The sequence below is a fragment of the Mustela nivalis genome (genome assembly GCF_964662115.1).
Source record: "Mustela nivalis genome assembly, chromosome: 1".
In the NCBI taxonomy this organism is placed as follows: domain Eukaryota; kingdom Metazoa; phylum Chordata; class Mammalia; order Carnivora; family Mustelidae; genus Mustela; species Mustela nivalis.
The window spans coordinates 56,258,220-56,269,408 of NC_139020.1; the positions used below are offsets into that span (position 1 = coordinate 56,258,220).

At 33.9% G+C, this 11,189-nt stretch overlaps 1 long non-coding RNA gene across 1 annotated transcript; it reads left to right on the forward strand.

The window, feature by feature from the left end:
• Positions 1-762: 762 nt before the first annotated feature.
• On the forward strand, positions 763-6,580 carry LOC309842296. The gene is made up of 3 exons (XR_014299600.1): positions 763-857; positions 3,084-3,163; positions 6,503-6,580. It is a non-coding gene; the product is annotated as an uncharacterized lncRNA (long non-coding RNA).
• The last annotated feature ends 4,609 nt before the right edge of the window (positions 6,581-11,189 follow it).

The following is an 11,189-nucleotide window of genomic DNA, read 5'->3' on the forward strand; positions in this document are numbered from 1 at the left end:
TTATTAAGGCTAAATTACCATATTTACCTCTTCTTGGACTTTCTGTTCATTCAAACCTATTTAGCAATTAGTCACAGAACTCATTCTGTTTTATAAAATATACTGTTTAATATTGTCACGCTTTCTATATTCCTGTTCTCTAAAACTGGAGAACTCCAAACTCCTACACGGCATTATTAACAATGTAATTCACTGAGGTTCCTCAAATCTGGTGACACCCTGCTTCCAGAATAGGGCATTTACTGCTGCTCCTCACACATTGAAGATATACACCACCTTTCTTTATGTTCTTTTTATTTATTTATTTAAAATTTAAAAAAATTTTTTTATAAACATAAATGTATTATTAGCCCCATGCTTTCTTTATATTCTTGAGTTGGACTGGTCTCAAAGTATAATTAACTAAATAATAAATCTCACTGATGCTATATGATCTGGTGATAAAATTTAGCGTGGTAACTACTTTGGTTAGATATTTTATGCATTTTACATTATAGTAAATTTTGAAAATTTTCTCATGTTTTATGTATCTTATAAGCTAATCAGTAGGAATTGAATATTATTGCTAGTTTATCTATTTGTCATGTGTAGTTTTTCTTTTTGACATGTTTAACAGAGAAATGGTCCTGCATCTTGACATAAAAGTGTTAAAGCAGTATTTTGCCAGTTTGTCTTTTTGAGCATTGGGTTTTTGCTCAATTCCTAATAAGAGTTAACTTTGCTTCTTCTTCTTCTTCTTCTTCTTCTGATCCCTAGCATTTTTCTAAAGGCCTGACGTACGATAGGAACTCAGTCAAAGTTTGTTGAATAAATGAGCAAATGAACGAAGAAACTCAAATTCAATTCAGGTATTCAGAGTAAGTAGAACTGACATTCTTCAACAAATTAACAATATTGTAATTTTCCCAGTTGTGGTTGAGTTTCTGGAGTTTAATTCAGTCAGAAAGATTCACTCAAGTATAAATGAACCTTTCTTATCTATGTTAGTAGGAAATTTCACTGTCATTAGTTTCACAAAAACATCTAAGGGTAATATCCCTAATATTATAAGGATTGTGTTGTCTTCACAGGACTGGCCATTAGGATTAACTATACCATCTCTATGTGGTGGGTATCTTGTTGGCTTTTAAAGCCACAAGAGTCATCTTTGTGGAGGAATTTCTTCTAACCTGCAATGGTATCCCTCACTGTTATTAATCCCATTGCTGAGAATTATAGCCAGCTTAGTCCTGAGCCATTGGTTGTACTGTATGGAATATCCTTTCTTAATTGTCCAGCTGAATTTCACACTACATCTTTATCAAGACAGCATTTATTTCAAGTGCTACTTGTATCTGTAGATTTCATTTTGTACATACCCCCAGTACCTGCAGTGTGTCTATTAAAATCTCACTCACTGATATCTGCATTAGTCTCACTCATCTTTTTGCTCCAATATGTTAAATACTTATCTTAAAATATAAAACACAAGTGAGCAGAAATGAGGAACAATTTTGCATGTAACTGTGGAATGAATTTCATTTCCTTAATGTTTGGAAGCAATATATGAGGTAAAATTATGAGAGGTATGTTACACCTGTGCCTATATTTGGGGCGTTAGTTTGAATCGGGCTTATTGTCCAATTTTTCTGGGACAGTAACTTGCTCTGAATTCTGTTTTCTTTTGTTCCCCTTGTCCCCCACATGGAACTGATTTGTGCCATTTTAATCTTGTTTTTATTTTCATCTACTATATACTTGTAATTATGGTCTCCCTCTATAATTATTTTTTCCTAGTTTGGGATTTTTTTTTTTTTTTTTGGAAGGCAGGTGCGTTTCTCCAGTAATCATAAGTAAAGGGCATGCAAATTTAAGATTGTACAATGCTAAGTATTTGATTTCATCCATTCTTTTTTTTTTCTTACCATAGCACATACCTTCCCCAATATCCATCACCCAGCCACCCCATCCCGAGCCCCCTCCCCTCCAGCAACCCTTGGTTTGTTTCCTGAGGTTAAGGAAGAGTCTCTTATAGTTTGTCTCCCTCTCTGGTTTCATCTTATTTCATTTTTCCCTCTCTTCCCCTATGACCTTCTGTCATGTTTCTCCAATTCCTCATATCAGTGAGATCATATCATAATTGTCTTTATCCATTCTTAAAGGAACATACCCTCTGTCTTTGTTATTAATAAAGGTACCATTTTGTCAAGGGCCTAAGGTTTGCCCCTTGATTTCTATGTACTATTTCATTTAATCTGAGGTTATCTAATTTAATAAATGAGTAAAAGCAAGGCTCAGTAAAATCATATAAACTGTCTCAGGTAAGGCAGCCAGATTCTTCCCAGGTTTGGTTCCCAAATCACCTGCTCTTTATATTATCTCAGCATCTCGTAATGCTTACAGATACACGTAGTTCTTAAATGCTTCACAAGACTCTCCACTAAGTCTAATAAGTTTGACTTACATTTGTTATACATTAACTCTTGTGAAAGATAAATATTTAAAAGATATATTGAGGTTTCTTTAGTGGTTTCAGTCTTTTGATGTGTTTGACATGCAGTTGAAATATGATGGGCATGATCTCTGAATAGTTGGTCTTGGTCATGCAGAATGTCTGGGAAATTAACAGAATTAGCTATCAGAATGTCATTAGTGAATCCAGAACTTAGGAAATGGCAGTACTGTTATATTAAAAAAAAAATTCAAGATTTTTATTTATAGCATAAGTTAGTTATCAGACAGGATGCCTTGTTATTACATCCTCATAAAGGGTAGCCCTGGTAGGATACAATCTTGGGGAATTATAGGTACTATGTAGGCTTATCACACTGAAAAAGATCTTCAAAGCTCATACATGTCATCCCTGTCTTCTGAAAGAACACGCCTTACCTCAAATGTAAAATGGGAATTTTATTTGTCTTCTAAAGGTAATCAGCAAATGACTGGGAGGGGAAACTTCTGGTAGATGAATAAATGAATCCTTGATACTGTATTTTGGTTAGGAGCATCCAAGTACTATTTAGTAATCTTGACCCCCCCCCCCCAAAAAAATGGAAGTCAAATATAATTGTCATAGTCCAAGTGAAGATTCTCATTATTTACAGGATGTTTAGGCCCATCAGGATTCTTGGAAGCTTCTCCTGCTGGTGAGGAAGTATGTGAACTGATTCTGTGCTGTTAATCAGTGAGTAAATACAGAGCAATTATTTTTATCCCGGGTGAGATTGACTTGTACTATGTGGTCATGAATCTTTCTCAGAAAATAAAATGAGAATCCTACTAACCTTCACACTTTCATTTGGAAGCTCAGTTGAGCGCTTCAGACTTAGTAAGCTGTTGAACCTTATGCTTCCATGAGCCTTAGTAAGCTGTTGAACCCTCACTTCTGTGAATGAAAATGGCAAGATTGAGGTGTTTCAGAGTATGTTGTCAGAGCATAAAGATATATGTTTGTCTATGCAGTGTGCATGTAGGTATGTGTATGTGTACATGTAATGTGCCCTCTCTTCTTTAAAACATGTCAGGATATCCTAGTCATTTTTGAGTATATGCGAAAACAAAAAAAGATCTTAACTGAAAGGAATAGTTTTCCTTTTTTTGCAGAAAGGTAAACAACTCTCTGAAAACTGAGCCTGTAATAGAATTGCATTTCCCAACAGAATTATAGCATAATTACTGAAGGGCCTTTATACATTTTGTACTATTCCGCTAGAACTTTCTAATATTTTTTATCCTTCAGAAGATTTTACTACAGTGAACTTAGAACAGGGGTCATAGTCCACACATTTGACAAATAAGTACAAAAGTAATAATACTGAATGGAAAATGCTTGCAACTACATTCCACAGAATAATGCAGAACCACCCCAAACCCTAAATTTAGTTACGTAATTCATCACCTAACCCATCCAAGATTCGATTAGATAAAGAATTCAGTAACGGACACCACAAAACTACATACTCCCATTAGAAAGTATTTATTTTTAGTTATAGGTTCACAGAATCTTTTGGATCTTTATATTCCCTAGCATTTTTAGTATAAGCAAAGTGAATAAACATACCTATCCTGTCTAAGAATTTGTAGTTGAATAGATGCATGGTTAGTATTAAAATACAGTTGATTATATATCTCAAGTGAAAACAGCTCTTTGCCATCCACCAAAAAGAGGAAATGCCATTATAAGGAATTAATTATATTTAAGTAAAAGCTTTCAGGAAAAATTTTAAAAATTTAAAATTTAGTTTAAAATACTAATGATGAAAAAATTAAATATCTGTATTTCAGCACTTCATTTCTTTTCTGAAAGGTCAATCTCTGTTTTGTGTCCTATATGTCTAAATTGGTCTGGTTCAATTTGGACTATTTATGCTGGGAATTTTAAACTTAAGCTTGGGTAAAAGCTGTATCAATATTTGTTATGCCAGAAAATTTATGACTCAAACTTGTGGAGATTATTAAACTATGGGCTGTCATTTTCTGCTTTTGGAAATTCTAGGTCTCTTGTTTTGTAGTGACTACAATTGTGTCACATAAAATCCAACTGCCAACAAATTAATAGCAAAATTTATTCTCATACTCTAAAAGCTTTCTGTTCACTAACTATTTAATAATGGAGAACTCTCTCATCTATATTCCCACGTCCAGTGTTCAGCTTATATTGTTTCGATGATTTCTATGGAATAAGGTGTAGGTTGAAATTATTTTCCAGTTATATGTAAAGACAGACATTCTACATTCTTACACACTTATTTTATACTGTTAAAACTATGTGTAACTATTGCTTGTATCTTCACATTTGTCCATATAACTGTTATTCCTTTACAATACTGTTTTTATGAAAATCAAATAAATTATATGTTCACTTTATACAGGTTAATAAATAACATCTGAGGTATCACTACTTACCTCAATATCAGTGTAACCATTAGTGACGCCCCACCTTTCATTCTAGAATTGGTTACTGTGCTGAAATTTCTGATTATCCTTCTCTCATATTTCTTTATAATTTTATTTGCATGGACATATAGGTAATTACAAATTTAGAAAGGTATATTTCTTTATACACTGACCTTTTTAAATCTCCAGCTAGGCATTTCTTTCATATAACTCATCTTTAAGCTTTTTATGTAGCTATACCAGCTTAAGCTTACTCTAAGAATTTTCCTTTGTATAATTACCTTTTTTTCTCATCTCTCTTTGCTCTTGTTTTAAGTATACCTCTTGTATATGGCATGTGACTGGATTTTGTTTTAATAAGACCTTTGTGATACCACTTTAAAGTGGAATTTATTTACTTTGATTACTGATACACTTGGATTTGTTCTGCCGTCTTACCATCCTGTTTTGTTCTATCCTTCCTTCCCTCCTCCTTTCTTTCTCTCTCTTTCTTTTTTTCTCTCCCTTCCTCTCTCTCTTTCTCTTTCGTTCTTCCTTCCTTCCATCCTTCCTTCCCTTTGCCCAGCTTTTTCAATATTCATTACCCCCTGCTGTCTTGCCTTCTTTTGAAATTATATTTTTGAATTTGAATTATATTTTGAATTATATTTAATTTTGCTTTCTTGTTCCTCCAGTACTTTGGAAGTTATGTAGTTGATTTCTATTCTTTTAGTGGTTACTTTAGAAATTTCAACAGGTTTATTTAACTTAACATTGAAATAATTTATATTTATAAAATAAGATTCCTAAAGTAAGATTCTGGAATCAAGGGGTATGAGTGATTCCTTGGCTTTAAAAAAATATACTGCTAAATTTTCATCCAAAAAGTTGTATGACTGTATTCTGCCATTGGCAACCCATAAATATACATTTTCCACATTTGTTGCAAATGTTGAGTATTGTGATTATTTATGTATGTAGTTTTTTTATGTTAATTCTGTTTTATAAAGTTATTCTTTATTGTTGATATCTTTTGTACATTGCCCAACATCTTTATGAGTGAGGGTTTTTTTTTCCAGTTTACCTATTTAATTACCAAATTTTATGTGTTCATTATAAGATGAACAATTTATTTGAGGCTAGTAGTTTTTAGTGTCTATGCAGCAGTCTTGAATTTATTGGTTAATTTATCTCAAAAACTTTCTGTCACCAAGATCACACTTTTATTACAGAATCTACTATTTAAACATATATTTGTTTATGTGTCTTTCTCTCTCCCAGACTGGGGCAATATTATATTCAAATATCGACGTACATCAGCAAAAAGGATATCCATGAGGGTAATCCCAAATGCCAGATATAGTGGTCTTTTCTTCTGAGGTGCCAACACTGAGTGCTATAAATTATGCCAGATTATTACTATATTTCAGTGATGGCTACAGAGAGGACAAAAGTGAATATGTTTAGTCAGTTTACCCTATTTAACTTGAAGTCCACTGCTTCAATATAAATGTTTTTTATTGTAACATGTTACTTTATTGTAAGAACTTGAGTGAAGATGGAGGAACATTGTTCATATTCTCCCCATCCTCTGATTTTTTTTTTCTTCCCTCTCTCTCTTTCTTTTCTTTTTTTTTTTTTTTTTAAGATTGTCTCCATTCAATTGACAGAGAGTGAGCACAAGTAGTAGCAGCAAGTAGAGGGATAAGGAGAAGCAGGCTGCAGGTGAGCCCAAGACAAGGCCTAATCCCAGGACCCTGGGACCATGAACCAAGCTGAAGGCAGATGCCCAAAGACTGAGCCACCCAGATGCCCCTGATTTTTTCCTATAATATGATAGTTTCTTCTTAAATGTTCATTTCTATTAAATTAAATCACTAATAAAAGGAGTTCATACCAAATAGTAGCTACTATACTAAATATTAAGAATTAAAATTTAATTAACATATTCTTTTATATCTCATCATAGTTTTTGTAGGTGATTCTGGAAATGTCTGTTTCTACTTAGTTACTTCATTGATTTATTAGGCTGTTACTATATAATGGTACGGGTGTGGGTCGACTTCTGATACTTTTTCTTTCTTTATGTAAGTAGCTATTTTCTCTTTCCATTCTTTTTATTTTATTTCATTTTATTTCAGCTTTATTGAGGACTCATTGACATATAAAATTATAAAATACATAAAGTGTACATCGTGGTGATTTGATTATGGATACATTGTGAAAAAATCTCCCCCATTTAGCTAATGAACACATTCATCACCTCACATATTTATCTTTTTTGTTGAGAATATTTAAGTTCTGTCTTAGCAAATTTAATGATACAGTGTTATCAACTACTGTCACCATGTTTTACATTGGATCCTCAGAACTTATTCAATCTTATAGCTGAAAGTGTTCATCTTTTACCACCTTCCTATTTTCCTCATATCTCCAGCTCCTGAAAATAACCATCTTCAACTCTCTGTTTCTGACTGTGGATTTTTTCTTTTAAGATTCCAAATATAGGTAATACCATATAGTATTTGTCTTGTGTTTGTCTTTTTGTCATACCAACTGATGCCCTTGGGGTCCATCCATGTTGTCGCAAATGGCAGTATTTCCTTCTTTCTCTTAGTTGGATAATATTCTGTTGTATACATATACCACATTACCACATCATTACCCTTTCATCTGTTTCCAGACACTTAGGTTGTTTCCATATCTTGACTATCGTAAATAATGTAATAAACATGGCAGAACAAATATCTCTTTGAGATACTGTTTTCATTTCCTTTGGCTATATAGCCAGAAACGGGAATGCTGGATCACATGATAGTTTTAGTTTTAATTTTTTGAGGAACTTGCATACTGTTTTTCATTGTGGCTGCACCAATTTAAATCCTCACCAAAGTGCACAAGGGCTCCTCCCTTTTTTCCAACTTCTTGCCAACATTTGTTATCTCATCCTTTTGATGATAGCCATTTAATAGGTGATATCTCATTGTGATTTTAACTTAATAGTTATTTTTGATAATACAGTAAGTACCTGTGAAATCAACACTCCAAAGAAAAAAGTGAGATATTGATAGTAATCTATTTCTGAACACCTGGTTTTGCCCTTCTATCGACCCAACCCTTTACCTCCCCTAACCAAGCTAAACATTATCCTGAATTCTCTGTTCTTTATTCTTTCTTTAAATTTTGTAGTTAAAAAAAAATATTTTATTTATTTATTTGTCAGAGAGAGAGAGAGAGAGCAGGGTGAGCAACTAGACAGAGGGAGAACTAGGCTCGCCATTGAGCAAGAAACCTGATGCAGGACCTGAATAGAAGTCAGACACTTAACTGGCTGAGCCACCCAGGTGTCCCTAAATTTTGTAGTTTCATTTTATCACTATGTATTATTAAAATGTGTGTGTGTGTGTGTGTGTGTGTGTGTGTGTGTGTGTGTGTGTTTGGATGTTAAATTAAAAAGGCTCAGAGGTAGAATAAAAGAACAGATTGTCATATCAAACTCAAATGTAAAAACTTACTAAATACCAAACTTTACTAATAATTTCAACACTACAAGCAATCAAAGAGGATGGAAACAATAAGGAAAAAATCTGGTATATATAGCACGACTCCCCAGTTCTTGTTTTCTGCATTGGACACACACTTATTAGCTCAAAATAATGTATGAGAAAGATTCTAGTGAGGTTCGAGGCTCACCTCAGAGTGTATGTGATGTTCTCCAGAGAGACATGGTTCATAAATCTTTAGATTTGAGGTGTGTTTACATTAGGCAATCTCAAATCATGGACATTCTACTCAAGGCATTTCTAAGGTAAAGATTCTTTTCCTAAAATACACTATCAGTCTATTTGCCTGGAGATTCAGTTTTGTTTACAAGGAAATTATACTGGATCAACTGCCTTATTTTCCCCCAGGAACATTCCTTCTTACCCCACTAGTAATTACATCATAGCTTCTTTACCTCTTCACTTCATATGATGAGAAAAGTGCTATTTTGAGTTGCTGCATATAACAACCCTGATCACACCAAGTCTGGACATTTGGATAAGGACCTTGGCTTGGGATTCCTGCCACAAGTTGCTGCTTTGCTTTTCCTGGGTCACCTTTTAAAATAACCACTTAAGAATTGAGCCCATGTAAAGTTAATGACCTCCACCACAACCACCTTAAAAGTACCAGGGCCTTGCTACCCTGCTCTCTTTCTTTCCACCTCTCATTACCTGGGATAGAGGACTGTCCCTCTCCAGGCTCACTGAGCCTCAAATCACCCTGTTTCTAAAATTTGTAAGTAATAAAATTGTGACTTTATTTCCTTTGTGTGAGTGTACTGAAACTGTGCCTTCAATTAAATCAACCTCAAGGTTTTCCTTTCCTCAAAATGCATGTTCAGATGCTGAGGGAGCTACCTGCTGATTCTGCACGGCTGGCTTGTGTCTCCGCATTCAGTGGTTAAGAATCTGCATGTTTTTAATTTAATACACAAGTTACAGGGCTCCGAACACAATTTTCAGACATTTTCTGTGGTGTATCCAGCTAAGCTTGACCAAAGAAGACACTTCCACAGAGATGACAAGAGAATGAGGGATCCATGCATTCTGCAGCTCCTAGGTGCCTAAATTGCTCCAAATGGTACTTTCCAGATGTGTGATTCCTAGTGGTCAGTGTGTCAGTGTCCCACTGCATGATTTGATTACATTTATGCTGTCCATTTACACTGGAATAGTTTTGTAGGAGTTTAATTTTAGTGGTTGACTGACTGCCTGATGAAAATGATTACATAAATATTATAAGTTGGAATGATATTATAAAAGGTGATAGTGTTTGGTGTTCCAGTGTAAATAAGGTAGATGAATTTTTATGTGCAGGGGCAAATAAATCTGTAAGCATAAAATAAAAGGAAAGTGGTTATAGGAAAACCTTATAAATACCTGAAAACTGAAATTTTTTTGGCTTCTAATCTTTTTGATCTTGCTCCTCAGTGTATTTACTGCCTAACAGAAAATGCTGTCAATTAGTGGCATGTCTTTTTCAAATATAGCAGAGTAAGCTCTTTGACAAAATAATAAGTTTTCAAAAAATAATGGAAATTAAAAATTGGATATAAAAGGGAGAGAAAAGATAAAAGGTACAAATGCATAATTCTAAGATATGCTCCTGAGGGCAAAAGTGGTCACAAATCATGTAACTGCTGAGAATATTAAAAAGTGGAATACACAGTTAATAAGATACAAAAAAAAAGAAGCAGTCCTTTTTTTCAGACAATAATGTTGGAAATCACATAATATCAATATATGATATAAAGTATAAAAGGATAAGTACTATATATATTTTGCTTAATTTGAATAGAACTATTGACTTCCTGAAAAAGAATCAGCTCATTATATTTGTTTACAGGAGTGAAAATTGCTTGACCACTTTTTCTTCTGTTTATCACTGAAAATCTATGATACATGAGAAAGGTTTTCTCTTAATTTATCCATTTAGTGATTATTTTGTGAGACATTGAGTGGACTAGAACAGTTGCAGAGACATCAAACTAATAGAACACCAGCTATCTATGCAGCAAGAATTAATGACACATTTTTGAAAGATTACAGCTAAGTGATAATTCACATATTCCTTTATTTATGGAGAAGGCTGGCAGTCATCAATAGATCTTGATTCAGAGTTGAAGGACACAGTGAACTATGTGAATCCTTTTCCATCACAGGTATTTTAGTGTGCACATTTTTTAGTGTGTTCTATGAAACTGCATGAGCAGATGACCAAGACTTGGTGACTCAAAACCACTGGTTATAGGGTAACAGCAATTGCTTAAAATGTGAGCATGTGATTGAATATATCCATGACTTTATTAGGAAGACCCCCCATCTTTGAAAGGATAAAATCACAGACATTACCAGTTCAAGAGAAGAGTTTGCTTAAGAATGGAGCCAAACAAACAGGGTTTTTGGAGTGGAGGGGAGTATGGGGTTTGGTGAGCCTGTTAGTAGGTATTATGGAGAGCACATATTGCTTGAAGCACTGGGTGTGGTGCATAAACAATGAATGCTGGAACACTGAAAAGAAATAAAATAAAATGGAAAAAAAAAGAATGGAGCCAAAATAAAAACAATTGTGAGATATGGAGAAGGCTTGATCAAGTCTCAAGAATATTGTTTGAACAATGGATTTATTTGTGATTGAAGACACATTTGCCACAAACTTTAGTTTTTATTCTTTAGCCATTTGAATATGGTATTTTGCCACTTGAAAAGGAAGGAATCCCAAGCACAAAGTATGATGTGGCAGTTAAGACCCTAGATCTTGAGTCATGCTAAACAGGTTTAAATCCTGGC